The sequence below is a fragment of the Diprion similis genome, chromosome 4 (assembly GCF_021155765.1).
Source record: "Diprion similis isolate iyDipSimi1 chromosome 4, iyDipSimi1.1, whole genome shotgun sequence".
NCBI lineage: Eukaryota > Metazoa > Arthropoda > Insecta > Hymenoptera > Diprionidae > Diprion > Diprion similis.
Genome location: NC_060108.1, coordinates 9,676,564 through 9,695,660, shown reverse-complemented (window position 1 = coordinate 9,695,660; position 19,097 = coordinate 9,676,564).

Sequence of the window (19,097 nt, the reverse complement as noted above, 5' to 3'; positions counted from 1 at the left end):
TCGAAATCGCAGACATTCGGGTCAGACCGGCAGAAAAAATGAGGAATCTTGATTTGGAGACAAGATAGCCAGAAATTCGACATTTTTCAACGGATCTCGGCTATTAATAAACCAATCCTGAAATTCTTGGGTGGGTTCGACAGAGCTCCAGACACTCAGCTGCCCCGCACCGAAAATTCAGAAAAAAGTTGGTATTTGGCTGAGAAACCCTCGATTCTCGTCGGTCCTGACCGTTCTGACCAAGTGACGGATGAGACCTCAATTTGCAATGCGCGTTTGTCGAAATCGCAGACATTCGGGTCAGACCGGCAGCAAAATTGAGGAATCTTGATTTGGAGACGAGATAGCCAGAAATTCGACATTTTTCAACGGATCTCGGCTATTTATGAACCGATCCTGAAATTCTTGGGTGGGTTCGACAGAGCTCCAGACACTAAGCTGCCCCGCACCGAAAATTCAGAAAAAAGTTGGTATTTGGCTGAGAAACCCTCGATTCTCGTCGGTCCTGACCGTTCTGATCAAGTGACGGATGAGACCTCAATTTGCAATGCGCGTTTGTCGAAATCGCAGACATTCGGGTCAGACCGGCAGCAAAATTGAGGAATCTTGATTTGGAGACGAGATAGCCAGAAATTCGACATTTTTCAACGGATCTTGGCTTTTTATGAACCGATCCTGAAATTCTTGGGTGCGTTCGACAGGGCTCCAGACAGTCAGCTGCCCCGCACCAAAAATTCAGAAAAAAGTTAATATTTGGCCGAGAAACCCTCGATTCTTGTCGGTTCTGACCGTTCCGACCAAGTTGCGGATGAGACCTCAAAATGCAATGCGCGTTTGTCGAAATCGCGGACATTCAGGTCAGACCAGCATAAAAATTAAGGAATCTCGATTGAGAGACAAGATAGCCAGAAATTCGACATTTTGCAACGGATCTCGGCTATTTATGAACCGATCCTGAAATTCTTGGGTGCGTTCGACAGGGCTCCAGACACTCAGCTGCCCCGCACCGAAAATTCAGGAAAAAGTTGGTATTTGGCTGAGAAACCCTCGATTCTCGTCGGTTCTGACCGTTCTGACCAAGTTACGGATGAGACCTTGAATTGCAATGCGCGTTTGTCGAAATCGCAGACATTCGGGTCAGACCGGCAGAAAAATTGAGGAATCTTGATTTGGAGACAAGATAGCCAGAAATTCGACATTTTTCAACGGATCTCGGCTATTTATAAACCAATCCTGAAATTCTTGGGTGGGTTCGACAGAGCTCCAGACACTCAGCTGCCCCGCACCGAAAATTCAGAAAAAAGTTAATATTTGGCCGAGAAACCCTCGATTCTCGTCGGTCCTGACCGTTCTGACCAAGTGACGGATGAGACCTCAATTTGCAATGCGCGTTCGTCGAAATCGCAGACATTCGGGTCAGACCGGCAGCAAAATTGAGGAATCTTGATTTGGAGACGAGATAGCCAGAAATTCGACATTTTTCAACGGATCTCGGCTATTTATGAACCGATCCTGAAATTCTTGGGTGGGTTTGACAGAGCTCCAGACACTCAGCTGCCCCGCACCGAAAATTCAGAAAAAAGTTGGTATTTGGCTGAGAAACCCTCGATTCTCGTCGGTCCTGACCGTTCTGACCAAGTGACGGATGAGACCTCAATTTGCAATGCGCGTTTGTCGAAATCGCAGACATTCGGGTCAGACCGGCAGCAAAATTGAGGAATCTTGATTTGGAGACGAGATAGCCAGAAATTCGACATTTTTCAACGGATCTCGGCTATTTATGAACCGATCCTGAAATTCTTGGGTGGGTTCGACAGAGCTCCAGACACTCAGCTGCCCCGCACCGAAAATTCAGAAAAAAGTTGGTATTTGGCTGAGAAACCCTCGATTCTCGTCGGTTCTGACCGTTCTGACCAAGTTACGGATGAGACCTCAAATTGCAATGCGCGTTTGTCGAAATCGCAGACATTCGGGTCAGACCGGCAGAAAAATTGAGGAATCTTGATTTGGAGACGAGATAGCCAGAAATTCGACATTTTTCAACGGATCTCGGCTATTTATAAACCGATCCTGAAATTCTTGGTTGGGTTCGACAGAGCTCCAGACACTCAGCTGCCCCGCACTGAAAATTCAGGAAAAAGTTGGTATTTGGCTGAGAAACCCTCGATTCTCGTCGGTTCTGACCGTTCTGACCAAGTGACGGATGAGACCTTAAATTGCAATGCGCGTTTGTCGAAATCGCAGACATTCGGGTAAGACCGGCGGAAAAATTGAGGAATCTTGATTTGGAGACAAGATAGCCGGAAATTCGACATTTTTCAACGGATCTCGGCTATTTATAAACCGATCCTGAAATTCTTGGGTGGTTTCGACAATGCTCCAGACACTCAGCTGCCCCGCACTGAAAATTCAGAAAAAAGTTGGTATTTGGCTGAGAAACCCTCGATTCTCGTCGGTTCTGACCGTTCTGACCAAGTTACGGATGAGACCTTAAATTGCAATGCGCGTTTGTCGAAATCGCAGACATTCGGGTCAGACCGGCAGAAAAATTGAGGAATCTTGTATTGGAGACAAGATAGCCAAAAATTCGACATCTTTCAACGGATCTCGGCTATTTATGAACGGATCCTGAAATTCTTGGGTGGGTTCGACAGAGCTCCAGACACTCAGCTGCCCCGCACTGAAAATTCAGAAAAAAAATGGTATTTGGCTGAGAAACCCTCGATTCTCGTCGGTTCTGACCGTTCTGACCAAGTTACGAATGAGACCTCAAATCGCAATGCGCGTTTGTCGAAATCGCAGACATTCGGGTGAGACCGGCGGAAAAATTAAGGAATCTCGATTCAGAGACAAGATAGCCAGAAATTCGACATTTTGCAACGGATCTCGGCTATTTATGAACCGATCCTGAAACTCTTGGGTGCGTTCGACAGGGCTCCAGACACTCAGCTGCCCCGCACCAAAAATTCAGAAAAAAGTTAATATTTGGCCGAGAAACCCTCGATTCTTGTCGGTTCTGACCGTTCTGACCAAGTTGCGGATGAGACCTCAAATTGCAATGCGCGTTTGTCGAAATCGCGGACATTCAGGTCAGACCAGCAGAAAAATTAAGGAATCTTGATTCAGAGACAAGATAGCCAGAAATTCGACATTTTGCAACGGATCTCGGCTATTTATGAACCGATCCTGAAATTCTTGGGTGCGTTCGACAGGGCTCCAGACACTCAGCTGCCCCGCACCGAAAATTCAGAAAAAAGTTAATATTTGGCCGAGAAACCCTCGATTCTTGTCGGTTCTGACCGTTCTGACCAAGTTGCGGATGAGACCTCAAATTGCAATGCGCGTTTGTCGAAATCGCAGACATTCAGGTCAGACCAGCAGAAAAATTAAGGAATCTCGATTCAGAGACAAGATAGCCAGAAATTCGACATTTTTCAACGGATCTCGGCTATTTATAAACCAATCCTGAAATTCTTGGGTGGGTTCGACAGAGCTCCAGACACTCAGCTGCCCCGCACCGAAAATTCAGAAAAAAGTTAATATTTGGCCGAGAAACCCTCGATTCTCGTCGGTCCTGACCGTTCTGACCAAGTGACGGATGAGACCTCAATTTGCAATGCGCGTTTGTCGAAATCGCAGACATTCGGGTCAGACCGGCAGCAAAATTGAGGAATCTTGATTTGGAGACGAGATAGCCAGAAATTCGACATTTTTCAACGGATCTCGGCTATTTATGAACCGATCCTGAAATTCTTGGGTGGGTTCGACAGAGCTCCAGACACTCAGCTGCCTCGCACCGAAAATTCAGAAAAAAGGTGGTATTTGGCTGATAAACCCTCGATTCTCGTCGGTTCTGACCGTTCTGACCAAGTTACGGATGAGACCTCAAATTGCAATGCGCGTTTGTCGAAATCGCAGACATTCGGGTGAGACCGGCGGAAAAATTAAGGAATCTCGATTCGGAGACGAGATAGCCAGAAATTCGACATTTTTCAACGGATCTCGGCTATTTATAAACCGATCCTGAAATTCTTGGTTGGGTTCGACAGAGCTCCAGACACTCAGCTGCCCCGCACTGAAAATTCAGGAAAAAGTTGGTATTTGGCTGAGAAACCCTCGATTCTCGTCGGTTCTGACCGTTCTGACCAAGTGACGGATGAGACCTTAAATTGCAATGCGCGTTTGTCGAAATCGCAGACATTCGGGTAAGACCGGCGGAAAAATTGAGGAATCTTGATTTGGAGACAAGATAGCCGGAAATTCGACATTTTTCAACGGATCTCGGCTATTTATAAACCGATCCTGAAATTCTTGGGTGGTTTCGACAATGCTCCAGACACTCAGCTGCCCCGCACTGAAAATTCAGAAAAAAGTTGGTATTTGGCCGAGAAACCCTCGATTCTTGTCGGTTCTGACCGTTCTGACCAAGTTGCGGATGAGACCTCAAATTGCAATGCGCGTTTGTCGAAATCGCGGACATTCAGGTCAGACCAGCAGAAAAATTAAGGAATCTTGATTCAGAGACAAGATAGCCAGAAATTCGACATTTTGCAACGGATCTCGGCTATTTATGAACCGATCCTGAAATTCTTGGGTGCGTTCGACAGGGCTCCAGACACTCAGCTGCCCCGCACCGAAAATTCAGAAAAAAGTTAATATTTGGCCGAGAAACCCTCGATTCTTGTCGGTTCTGACCGTTCTGACCAAGTTGCGGATGAGACCTCAAATTGCAATGCGCGTTTGTCGAAATCGCAGACATTCAGGTCAGACCAGCAGAAAAATTAAGGAATCTCGATTCAGAGACAAGATAGCCAGAAATTCGACATTTTGCAACGGATCTCGGCTATTTATGAACCGATCCTGAAATTCTTGGGTGCGTTCGACAGGGCTCCAGACACTCAGCTGCCCCGCACTGAAAATTCAGAAAAAAATTAATATTTGGCCAAGAAACCCTCGATTCTTGTCGGTTCTGACCGTTCTGACCAAGTTACGGATGAGACCTTGAATTGCAATGCGCGTTTGTCGAAATCGCAGACATTCGGGTCAGACCGGCAGAAAAATTAAGGAATCTCGATTCAAAGACAAGATAGCCAGAAATTCGACATTTTGCAACGGATCTCGGCTATTTATGAACCGATCCTGAAATTTTTGGGTGCGTTCGACAGGGCTCCAGACACTCAGCTGCCCCGCACCGAAAATTCATAAAAAAATTAATATTTCGCCAAGAAACCCTCGATTCTTGTCGGTTCAGACCGTTCTGACCAAGTTACGGATGAGACCTTGAATTGCAATGCGCGGTTGTCAAAATCGCAGACATTCGGGTCAGACCGGCAGAAAAATTGAGGAATCTTGATTTGGAGACAAGATAGCCAGAAATTCGACATTTTTCAACGGATCTTGGCTATTTATAAACCGATCCTGAAATTCTTGGGTGGGTTCGACAGGGCTCCAGACACTCAGCTGCCCCGCACCGAAAATTCAGAAAAAAGTTGGTATTTGGCTGAGAAACCCTCGATTCTCGTCGGTTCTGACCGTTCTGACCAAGTGACGGATGAGACCTCAATTTGCAATGCGCGTTTGTGGAAATCGCAGACATTCGGGTCAGACCGGCAGAAAAATTGAGGAATCTTGATTTGGAGACGAGATAGCCAGAAATTCGACATTTTTCAACGGATCTCGGCTATTTATGAACCGATCCTGAAATTCTTGGGTGCGTTCGACAGGGCTCCAGACACTCAGCTGCCCCGCACCGAAAATTCAGAAAAAAGTTAATATTTGGCCGAGAAACCCTCGATTCTTGTCGGTTCCGACCGTTCTGACCAAGTTACGGATGAGACCTTGAATTGCAATGCGCGTTTGTCGAAATCGCAGACATTCGGGTCAGACCGGCAAAAAAATTGAGGAATCTTGATTTGGAGACGAGATAGCCAGAAATTCGACATTTTTCAACGGATCTCGGCTATTTATGAACCGATCCTGAAATTCTTGGGTGCGTTCGACAGGGCTCCAGACAGTCAGCTGCCCCGCACCAAAAATTCAGAAAAAAGTTAATATTTGGCCGAGAAACCCTCGATTCTTGTCGGTTCTGACCGTTTCGACCAAGTTGCGGATGAGACCTCAAAATGCAATGCGCGTCTGTCGAAATCGCGGACATTCAGGTCAGACCAGCAGAAAAATTAGGGAATCTCGATTGAGAGACAAGATAGCCAGAAATTCGACATTTTGCAACGGATCTCGGCTATTTATGAACCGATCCTGAAATTCTTGGGTGCGTTCGACAGGGCTCCAGACACTCAGCTGCCCCGCACCGAAAATTCAGGAAAAAGTTGGTATTTGGCTGAGAAACCCTCGATTCTCGTCGGTTCTGACCGTTCTGACCAAGTTACGGATGAGACCTTGAATTGCAATGCGCGTTTGTCGAAATCGCAGACATTCGGGTCAGACCGGCAGAAAAATTGAGGAAACTTGATTTGGAGACGAGATAGCCAGAAATTCGACATTTTTCAACGGATCTCGGCTATTTATAAACCAATCCTGAAATTCTTGGGTGGGTTCGACAGAGCTCCAGACACTCAGCTGCCCCGCACCGAAAATTCAGAAAAAAGTTAATATTTGGCCGAGAAACCCTCGATTCTCGTCGGTCCTGACCGTTCTGACCAAGTGACGGATGAGACCTCAATTTGCAATGCGCGTTTGTCGAAATCGCAGACATTCGGGTCAGACCGGCAGCAAAATTGAGGAATCTTGATTTGGAGACGAGATAGCCAGAAATTCGACATTTTTCAACGGATCTCGGCTATTTATGAACCGATCCTGAAATTCTTGGGTGGGTTTGACAGAGCTCCAGACACTCAGCTGCCCCGCACCGAAAATTCAGAAAAAAGTTGGTATTTGGCTGAGAAACCCTCGATTCTCGTCGGTCCTGACCGTTCTGACCAAGTGACGGATGAGACCTCAATTTGCAATGCGCGTTTGTCGAAATCGCAGACATTCGGGTCAGACCGGCAGCAAAATTGAGGAATCTTGATTTGGAGACGAGATAGCCAGAAATTCGACATTTTTCAACGGATCTCGGCTATTTATGAACCGATCCTGAAATTCTTGGGTGGGTTCGACAGAGCTCCAGACACTCAGCTGCCCCGCACCGAAAATTCAGAAAAAAGTTAATATTTGGCCGAGAAACCCTCGATTCTTGTCGGTTCTGACCGTTCTGACCAAGTTGCGGATGAGACCTCAAATTGCAATGCGCGTTTGTCGAAATCGCGGACATTCAGGTCAGACCAGCAGAAAAATTAAGGAATCTTGATTCAGAGACAAGATAGCCAGAAATTCGACATTTTGCAACGGATCTCGGCTATTTATGAACCGATCCTGAAATTCTTGGGTGCGTTCGACAGGGCTCCAGACACTCAGCTGCCCCGCACCGAAAATTCAGAAAAAAGTTAATATTTGGCCGAGAAACCCTCGATTCTTGTCGGTTCTGACCGTTCTGACCAAGTTGCGGATGAGACCTCAAATTGCAATGCGCGTTTGTCGAAATCGCAGACATTCAGGTCAGACCAGCAGAAAAATTAAGGAATCTCGATTCAGAGACAAGATAGACAGAAATTCGACATTTTGCAACGGATCTCGGCTATTTATGAACCGATCCTGAAATTCTTGGGTGCGTTCGACAGGGCTCCAGACACTCAGCTGCCCCGCACCGAAAATTCAGAAAAAAATTAATATTTGGCCAAGAAACCCTCGATTCTTGTCGGTTCAGACCGTTCTGACCAAGTTACGGATGAGACCTTGAATTGCAATGCGCGGTTGTCGAAATCGCAGACATTCGGGTCAGACCGGCAGAAAAATTGAGGAATCTTGATTTGGAGACAAGATAGCCAGAAATTCGACATTTTTCAACGGATCTTGGCTATTTATAAACCGATCCTGAAATTCTTGGGTGGGTTCGACAGGGCTCCAGACACTCAGCTGCCCCGCACCGAAAATTCAGAAAAAAGTTGGTATTTGGCTGAGAAACCCTCGATTCTCGTCGGTTCTGACCGTTCTGACCAAGTGACGGATGAGACCTCAATTTGCAATGCGCGTTTGTGGAAATCGCAGACATTCGGGTCAGACCGGCAGAAAAATTGAGGAATCTTGATTTGGAGACGAGATAGTCAGAAATTCGACATTTTTCAACGGATCTCGGCTATTTATGAACCGATCCTGAAATTCTTGGGTGCGTTCGACAGGGCTCCAGACACTCAGCTGCCCCGCACCGAAAATTCAGAAAAATGTTAATATTTGGCCGAGAAACCCTCGATTCTTGTCGGTTCCGACCGTTCTGACCAAGTTACGGATGAGACCTTGAATTGCAATGCGCGTTTGTCGAAATCGCAGACATTCGGGTCAGACCGGCAGAAAAATTGAGGAATCTTGATTTGGAGACGAGATAGCCAGAAATTCGACATTTTTCAACGGATCTCGGCTATTTATGAACCGATCCTGAAATTCTTGGGTGCGTTCGACAGGGCTCCAGACAGTCAGCTGCCCCGCACCAAAAATTCAGAAAAAAGTTAATATTTGGCCGAGAAACCCTCGATTCTTGTCGGTTCTGACCGTTTCGACCAAGTTGCGGATGAGACCTCAAAATGCAATGCGCGTCTGTCGAAATCGCGGACATTCAGGTCAGACCAGCAGAAAAATTAAGGAATCTCGATTGAGAGACAAGATAGCCAGAAATTCGACATTTTGCAACGGATCTCGGCTATTTATGAACCGATCCTGAAATTCTTGGGTGCGTTCGACAGGGCTCCAGACACTCAGCTGCCCCGCACCGAAAATTCAGGAAAAAGTTGGTATTTGGCTGAGAAACCCTCGATTCTCGTCGGTTCTGACCGTTCTGACCAAGTTACGGATGAGACCTTGAATTGCAATGCGCGTTTGTCGAAATCGCAGACATTCGGGTCAGACCGGCAGAAAAATTGAGGAATCTTGATTTGGAGACAAGATAGCCAGAAATTCGACATTTTTCAACGGATCTCGGCTATTTATAAACCAATCCTGAAATTCTTGGGTGGGTTCGACAGAGCTCCAGACACTCAGCTGCCCCGCACCGAAAATTCAGAAAAAAGTTAATATTTGGCCGAGAAACCCTCGATTCTCGTCGGTCCTGACCGTTCTGACCAAGTGACGGATGAGACCTCAATTTGCAATGCGCGTTTGTCGAAATCGCAGACATTCGGGTCAGACCGGCAGCAAAATTGAGGAATCTTGATTTGGAGACGAGATAGCCAGAAATTCGACATTTTTCAACGGATCTCGGCTATTTATGAACCGATCCTGAAATTCTTGGGTGGGTTTGACAGAGCTCCAGACACTCAGCTGCCCCGCACCGAAAATTCAGAAAAAAGTTGGTATTTGGCTGAGAAACCCTCGATTCTCGTCGGTCCTGACCGTTCTGACCAAGTGACGGATGAGACCTCAATTTGCAATGCGCGTTTGTCGAAATCGCAGACATTCGGGTCAGACCGGCAGCAAAATTGAGGAATCTTGATTTGGAGACGAGATAGCCAGAAATTCGACATTTTTCAACGGATCTCGGCTATTTATGAACCGATCCTGAAATTCTTGGGTGGGTTCGACAGAGCTCCAGACACTCAGCTGCCCCGCACCGAAAATTCAGAAAAAAGTTGGTATTTGGCTGAGAAACCCTCGATTCTCGTCGGTTCTGACCGTTCTGACCAAGTTACGGATGAGACCTCAAATTGCAATGCGCGTTTGTCGAAATCGCAGACATTCGGGTCAGACCGGCAGAAAAATTGAGGAATCTTGATTTGGAGACGAGATAGCCAGAAATTCGACATTTTTCAACGGATCTCGGCTATTTATAAACCGATCCTGAAATTCTTGGGTGGGTTCGACAGAGCTCCAGACACTCAGCTGCCCCGCACTGAAAATTCAGGAAAAAGTTGGTATTTGGCTGAGAAACCCTCGATTCTCGTCGGTTCTGACCGTTCTGACCAAGTGACGGATGAGACCTTAAATTGCAATGCGCGTTTGTCGAAATCGCAGACATTCGGGTAAGACCGGCGGAAAAATTGAGGAATCTTGATTTGGAGACAAGATAGCCGGAAATTCGACATTTTGCATCGGATCTCGGCTATTTATAAACCGATCCTGAAATTCTTGGGTGGTTTCGACAGAGCTCCAGACACTCAGCTGCCCCGCACTAAAAATTCAGAAAAAAGTTGGTATTTGGCTGAGAAACCCTCGATTCTCGTCGGTTCTGACCGTTCTGACCAAGTTACGGATGAGACCTTAAATTGCAATGCGCGTTTGTCGAAATCGCAGACATTCGGGTCAGACCGGCAGAAAAATTGAGGAATCTTGTATTGGAGACAAGATAGCCAAAAATTCGACATCTTTCAACGGATCTCGGCTATTTATGAGCCGATCCTGAAACTCTTGGGTGCGTTCGACAGGGCTCCAGACACTCAGCTGCCCCGCACCGAAAATTCAGAAAAAAGTTAATATTTGGCCGAGAAACCCTCGATTCTTGTCGGTTCTGACCGTTCTGACCAAGTTGCGGATGAGACTTCGAATTGCAATGCGCGTTTGTCGGAATCGCAGACCTTCAGGTCAGACCAGCAGAAAAATTGAGGAATCTCGATTGAGAGACAAGATAGTCAGAAATTCGACATTTTGCAACGGATCTCGGCTATTTATGAACCGATCCTGAAATTCTTGGGTGCGTTCGACAGGGCTCCAGACACTCAGCTGCCCCGCACCGAAAATTCAGAAAAAAGTTGATATTTGGCCGAGAAACCCTCGATTCTTGTCGGTTCTGACCGTTCTGACCAAGTTGCGGATGAGACCTCAAATTGCAATGCGCGTTTGTCGAAATCGCAGACATTCAGGTCAGACCAGCAGAAAAATTAAGGAATCTCGATTCAGAGACAAGATAGCAAGAAATTCGACATTTTGCAACGGATCTCGGCTATTTATGAACCGATCCTGAAATTCTTGGGTGCGTTCGCGGGGCTCCAGACACTCAGCTGCCCCGCACCGAAAATTCAGAAAAAAGTTAATATTTGGCCGAGAAACTCTTGATTCTTGTCGGTTCTGACCGTTCTGACCAAGTTGCGGATGAGACCTCAAATTGCAATGCGCGTTTGTCCAAATCGCAGACATTCAGGTCAGACCAGCAGAAAAATTAAGGAATCTCGATTCAGAGACAAGATAGCCAGAAATTCGACATTTTGCAACGGATCTCGGCTATTTATGAACCGATCCTGAAATTCTTGGGTGCGTTCGACAGGGCTCCAGACACTCAGCTGCCCCGCACCGAAAATTCAGGAAAAAGTTGGTATTTGGCTGAGAAACCCTCGATTCTCGTCGGTTCTGACCGTTCTGACCAAGTTACGGATGAGACCTTGAATTGCAATGCGCGTTTGTCGAAATCGCAGACATTCGGGTCAGACCGGCAGAAAAATTGAGGAATCTTGATTTGGAGACAAGATAGCCAGAAATTCGACATTTTTCAACGGATCTCGGCTATTTATAAACCAATCCTGAAATTCTTGGGTGGGTTCGACAGAGCTCCAGACACTCAGCTGCCCCGCACCGAAAATTCAGAAAAAAGTTGGTATTTGGCTGAGAAACCCTCGATTCTCGTCGGTCCTGACCGTTCTGACCAAGTGACGGATGAGACCTCAATTTGCAATGCGCGTTTGTCGAAATCGCAGACATTCGGGTCAGACCGGCAGCAAAATTGAGGAATCTTGATTTGGAGACGAGATAGCCAGAAATTCGACATTTTTTAACGGATCTCGGCTATTTATGAACCGATCCTGAAATTCTTGGGTGGGTTCGACAGAGCTCCAGACACTCAGCTGCCCCGCACTGAAAATTCAGGAAAAAGTTGGTATTTGGCTGAGAAACCCTCGATTCTCGTCGGTTCTGACCGTTCTGACCAAGTGACGGATGAGACCTTAAATTGCAATGCGCGTTTGTCGAAATCGCAGACATTCGGGTAAGACAGGCGGAAAAATTGAGGAATCTTGATTTGGAGACAAGATAGCCGGAAATTCGACATTTTTCAACGGATCTCGGCTATTTATAAACCGATCCTGAAATTCGCGGGTGGTTTTGACAGAGCTCCAGACACTCAGCTGCCCCGCACTAAAAATTCAGAAAAAAGTTGGTATTTGGCTGAGAAACCCTCGATTTTCGTCGGTTCTGACCGTTCTGACCAAGTTACGGATGAGACCTTAAATTGCAATGCGCGTTTGTCGAAATCGCAGACATTCGGGTCAGACCGGCAGAAAAATTGAGGAATCTTGTATTGGAGACAAGATAGCCAAAAATTCGACATTTTTCAACGGATCTCGGCTATTTATGAACGGATCCTGAAATTCTTGGGTGGGTTCGACAGAGCTCCAGACACTCAGCTGCCCCGCACTGACAATTCAGAAAAAAAATGGTATTTGGCTGAGAAACCGTCGATTCTCGTCGGTTCTGACCGTTCTGACCAAGTTACGGATCAGACCTCAAATCGCAATGCGCGTTTGTCGAAATCGCAGACATTCGGGTGAGACCGGCGGAAAAATTAAGGAATCTCGATTCAGAGACAAGATAGCCAGAAATTCGACATTTTGCAACGGATCTCGGCTATTTATGAACCGATCCTGAAACTCTTGGGTGCGTTCGACAGGGCTCCAGACACTCAGCTGCCCCGCACCGAAAATTCAGAAAAAAGTTAATATTTGGCCGAGAAACCCTCGATTCTTGTCGGTTCTGACCGTTCTGACCAAGTTGCGGATGAGACCTCAAATTGCAATGCGCGTTTGTCGAAATCGCGGACATTCAGGTCAGACCAGCAGAAAAATTAAGGAATCTTGATTCAGAGACAAGATAGCCAGAAATTCGACATTTTGCAACGGATCTCGGCTATTTATGAACCGATCCTGAAATTCTTGGGTGCGTTCGACAGGGCTCCAGACACTCAGCTGCCCCGCACCGAAAATTCAGAAAAAAGTTAATATTTGGCCGAGAAACCCTCGATTCTTGTCGGTTCTGACCGTTCTGACCAAGTTGCGGATGAGACCTCAAATTGCAATGCGCGTTTGTCGAAATCGCAGACATTCAGGTCAGACCAGCAGAAAAATTAAGGAATCTCGATTCAGAGACAAGATAGCCAGAAATTCGACATTTTGCAACGGATCTCGGCTATTTATGAACCGATCCTGAAATTCTTGGGTGCGTTCGACAGGGCTCCAGACACTCAGCTGCCCCGCACTGAAAATTCAGAAAAAAATTAATATTTGGCCAAGAAACCCTCGATTCTTGTCGGTTCTGACCGCTCTGACCAAGTTACGGATGAGACCTTGAATTGCAATGCGCGTTTGTCGAAATCTCAGACATTCGGGTCAGACCGGCAGAAAAATTAAGGAATATCGATTCAGAGACAAGATAGCCAGAAATTCGACATTTTGCAACGGATCTCGGCTATTTATGAACCGATCCTGAAATTCTTGGGTGCGTTTGACAGGGCTCCAGACACTCAGCTGCCCCGCACCGAAAATTCAGAAAAAAATTAATATTTGGCCAAGAAACCCTCGATTCTTGTCGGTTCAGACCGTTCTGACCAAGTTACGGATGAGACCTTGAATTGCAATGCGCGGTTGTCGAAATCGCAGACATTCGGGTCAGACCGGCAGAAAAATTGAGGAATCTTGATTTGGAGACAAGATAGCCAGAAATTCGACATTTTTCAACGGATCTTGGCTATTTATAAACCGATCCTGAAATTCTTGGGTGGGTTCGACAGGGCTCCAGACACTCAGCTGCCCCGCACTGAAAATTCAGAAAAAAGTTGGTATTTGGCTGAGAAACCCTCGATTCTCGTCGGTTCTGACCGTTCTGACCAAGTGACGGATGAGACCTCAATTTGCAATGCGCGTTTGTGGAAATCGCAGACATTCGGGTCAGACCGGCAGAAAAATTGAGGAATCTTGATTTGGAGACGAGATAGCCAGAAATTCGACATTTTTCAACGGATCTCGGCTATTTATGAACCGATCCTGAAATTCTTGGGTGCGTTCGACAGGGCTCCAGACACTCAGCTGCCCCGCACCGAAAATTCAGAAAAAAGTTAATATTTGGCCGAGAAACCCTCGATTCTTGTCGGTTCTGACCGTTCTGACCAAGTTGCGGATGAGACCTCAAATTGCAATGCGCGTTTGTCGAAATCGCAGACATTCAGGTCGGACCAGCAGAAAAATTAAGGAATCTCGATTCAGAGACAAGATACCCAGAAATTCGACATTTTTCAACGGATCTCGGCTATTTATGAACCGATCCTGAAATTCTTGGGTGGGTTCGACAGAGCTCCAGACACTCAGCTGCCTCGCACCGAAAATTCAGAAAAAAGGTGGTATTTGGCTGATAAACCCTCGATTCTCGTCGGTTCTGACCGTTCTGACCAAGTTACGGATGAGACCTCAAATTGCAATGCGCGTTTGTCGAAATCGCAGACATTCGGGTGAGACCGGCGGAAAAATTAAGGAATCTCGATTCAGAGACAAGATAGCCAGAAATTCGACATTTTGCAACGGATCTCGGCTATTTATGAACCGATCCTGAAACTCTTGGGTGCGTTCGACAGGGCTCCAGACACTCAGCTGCCCCGCACCGAAAATTCAGAAAAAAGTTAATATTTGGCCGAGAAACCCTCGATTCTTGTCGGTTCTGACCGTTCTGACCAAGTTGCGGATGAGACCTCAAATTGCAATGCGCGTTTGTCGAAATCGCGGACATTCAGGTCAGACCAGCAGAAAAATTAAGGAATCTTGATTCAGAGACAAGATAGCCAGAAATTCGACATTTTGCAACGGATCTCGGCTATTTATGAACCGATCCTGAAATTCTTGGGTGCGTTCGACAGGGCTCCAGACACTCAGCTGCCCCGCACCGAAAATTCAGAAAAAAGTTAATATTTGGCCGAGAAACCCTCGATTCTTGTCGGTTCTGACCGTTCTGACCAAGTTGCGGATGAGACCTCAAATTGCAATGCGCGTTTGTCGAAATCGCAGACATTCAGGTCAGACCAGCAGAAAAATTAAGGAATCTCGATTCAGAGACAAGATAGCCAGAAATTCGACATTTTGCAACGGATCTCGGCTATTTATGAACCGATCCTGAAATTCTTGGGTGCGTTCGACAGGGCTCCAGACACTCAGCTGCCCCGCACTGAAAATTCAGAAAAAAATTAATATTTGGCCAAGAAACCCTCGATTCTTGTCGGTTCTGACCGTTCTGACCAAGTTACGGATGAGACCTTGAATTGCAATGCGCGTTTGTCGAAATCTCAGACATTCGGGTCAGACCGGCGGAAAAATTAAGGAATCTCGATTCAGAGACAAGATAGCCAGAAATTCGACATTTTGCAACGGATCTCGGCTATTTATGAACCGATCCTGAAATTCTTGGGTGCGTTTGACAGGGCTCCAGACACTCAGCTGCCCCGCACCGAAAATTCAGAAAAAAATTAATATTTGGCCAAGAAACCCTCGATTCTTGTCGGTTCAGACCGTTCTGACCAAGTTACGGATGAGACCTTGAATTGCAATGCGCGGTTGTCGAAATCGCAGACATTCGGGTCAGACCGGCAGAAAAATTGAGGAATCTTGATTTGGAGACAAGATAGCCAGAAATTCGACATTTTTCAACGGATCTTGGCTATTTATAAACCGATCCTGAAATTCTTGGGTGGGTTCGACAGGGCTCCAGACACTCAGCTGCCCCGCACCGAAAATTCAGAAAAAAGTTGGTATTTGGCTGAGAAACCCTCGATTCTCGTCGGTTCTGACCGTTCTGACCAAGTGACGGATGAGACCTCAATTTGCAATGCGCGTTTGTGGAAATCGCAGACATTCGGGTCAGACCGGCAGAAAAATTGAGGAATCTTGATTTGGAGACGAGATAGCCAGAAATTCGACATTTTTCAACGGATCTCGGCTATTTATGAACCGATCCTGAAATTCTTAGGTGCGTTCGACAGGGCTCCAGACACTCAGCTGCCCCGCACCGAAAATTCAGAAAAAAGTTAATATTTGGCCGAGAAACCCTCGATTCTTGTCGGTTCTGACCGTTCTGACCAAGTTGCGGATGAGACCTCAAATTGCAATGCGCGTTTGTCGAAATCGCAGACATTCAGGTCGGACCAGCAGAAAAATTAAGGAATCTCGATTCAGAGACAAGATACCCAGAAATTCGACATTTTTCAACGGATCTCGGCTATTTATGAACCGATCCTGAAATTCTTGGGTGGGTTCGACAGAGCTCCAGACACTCAGCTGCCCCGCACCGAAAATTCAGAAAAAAGGTGGTATTTGGCTGATAAACCCTCGATTCTCGTCGGTTCTGACCGTTCTGACCAAGTTACGGATGAGACCTCAAATTGCAATGCGCGTTTGTCGAAATCGCAGACATTCGGGTCAGACCGGCAGGAAAATTGAGGAATCTTGATTTGGAGACGAGATAGCCAGAAATTCGACATTTTTCAACGGATCTCGGCTATTTATAAACCAATTCTAAAATTCTTGGGTGGGTTTGACAGAGCTCCAGACACTCAGCTGCCCCGCACCGAAAATTCCGAAAAAAGTTGGTATTTGGCTGAAAAACCGTCGATTCTCGTCGGTTCTGACCGTTCTGACCAAGTGACGGATAAGACCTCAAATTGCAATGCGCGTTTGTCGAAATCGCAGACATTCAGGTCAGACCAGCAGAAAAATTAAGGAATCTCGATTCAGAGACAAGATAGCCAGAAATTCGACATTTTGCAACGGATCTCGGCTACTTATAAACCGATCCTGAAATTCTTGGGTGCGTTCGACAGGGCTCCAGACACTCAGCTGCCCCGCACCGAAAATTCAGAAATAAATTGATATTTGGCCAAGAAACCCTCGATTCTTGTCGGTTCTGACCGTTCTGACCAAGTCACGGATGAGACCTTGAATTGCAATGCGCGTTTGTCGAAATCGCAGACATTCGGGTCAGACCGGCAGAAAAATTGAGGAATCTTGATTTGGAGACGAGATAGCCAGAAATTCGACATTTTTCAACGGATCTCGGCTATTTATGAACCGATCCTGAAATTCTTGGGTGCGTTCGACAGGGCTCCAGACAGTCAGCTGCCCCGCACCGAAAATTCAGAAAAAAGTTAATATTTGGCCGAGAAACCCTCGATTCTTGTCGGTTCTGACCGTTCCGACCAAGTTGCGGATGAGACCTCAAAATGCAATGCGCGTTTGTCGAAATCGCGGACATTCAGGTCAGACCAGCAGAAAAATTAAGGAATCTCGATTGAGAGACAAGATAGCCAGAAATTCGACATTTTGCAACGGATCTCGGCTATTTATGAACCGATCCTGAAATTCTTGGGTGCGTTCGACAGGGCTCCAGACACTCAGCTGCCCCGCACCGAAAATTCAGGAAAAAGTTGGTATTTGGCTGAGAAACCCTCGATTATCGTCGGTTCTGACCGTTCTGACCAAGTTACGGATAAGACCTTGAATTGCAATGCGCGTTTGTCGAAATCGCAGACATTCGGGTCAGACCGGCAGAAAAATTGAGGAATCTTGATTTGGAGACAAGATAGCCAGAAATTCGACATTTTTCAACGGATCTCGGCTATTTATAAACCAATCCTGAAATTCTTGGGTGGGTTCGACAGAGCTCCAGACACTCAGCTGCCCCGCACCGAAAATTCAGAAAAAAGTTGGTATTTGGCTGAGAAACCCTCGATTCTCGTCGGTCCTGACCGTTCTGACCAAGTGACGGATGAGACCTCAATTTGCAATGCGCGTTTGTCGAAATCGCAGACATTCGGGTCAGACCGGCAGCAAAATTGAGGAATCTTGATTTGGAGACGAGATAGCCAGAAATTCGACATTTTTCAACGGATCTCGGCTATTTATGAACCGATCCTGAAATTCTTGGGTGGGTTCGACAGAGCTCCAGACACTCAGCTGCCCCGCACCGAAAATTCAGAAAAAAGTTGGTATTTGGCTGAGAAACCCTCGATTCTCGTCGGTCCTGACCGTTCTGACCAAGTGACGGATGAGACCTCAATTTGCAATGCGCGTTTGTCGAAATCGCAGACATCCGGGTCAGACCGGCAGCAAAATTGAGGAATCTTGATTTGGAGACGAGATAGCCAGAAATTCGACATTTTTCAACGGATCTCGGCTATTTATGAACCGATCCTGAAATTCTTGGGTGGGTTCGACAGAGCTCCAGACACTCAGCTGCCCCGCACCGAAAATTCAGAAAAAAGTTGGTATTTGGCTGAGAAACCCTCGATTCTCGTCGGTTTTGACCGTTCTGACCAAGTTACGGATGAGACCTCAAATTGCAATGCGCGTTTGTCGAAATCGCAGACATTCGGGTCAGACCGGCAGAAAAATTGAGGAATCTTGATTTGGAGACGAGATAGCCAGAAATTCGACATTTTTCAACGGATCTCGGCTATTTATAAACCGATCCTGAAATTCTTGGGTGGGTTCGACAGAGCTCCAGACACTCAGCTGCCCCGCACTGAAAATTCAGGAAAAAGTTGGTATTTGGCTGAGAAACCCTCGATTCTCGTCGGTTCTGACCGTTCTGACCAAGTGACGGATGAGACCTTAAATTGCAATGCGCGTTTGTCGAAATCGCAGACATTCGGGTAAGACCGGCGGAAAAATTGAGGAATCTTGATTTGGAGACAAGATAGCCGGAAATTCGACATTTTGCAACGGATCTCGGCTATTTATGAACCGATCCTGGAACTCTTGGGTGCGTTCGACAGGGCTTTAGACACTCAGCTGCCCCGCACCGAAAATTCAGAAAAAAGTTAATATTTGGCCGAGAAACCCTCGATTCTTGTCGGTTCTGACCGTTCTGACCAAGTTGCGGATGAGACCTCAAATTGCAATGCGCGTTTGTCAAAATCGCGGACATTTAGGTCAGACCAGCAGAAAAATTAAGGAATCTTGATTCAGAGACAAGATAGCCAGAAATTCGACATTTTGCAACGGATCTCGGCTATTTATGAACCGATCCTGAAATTC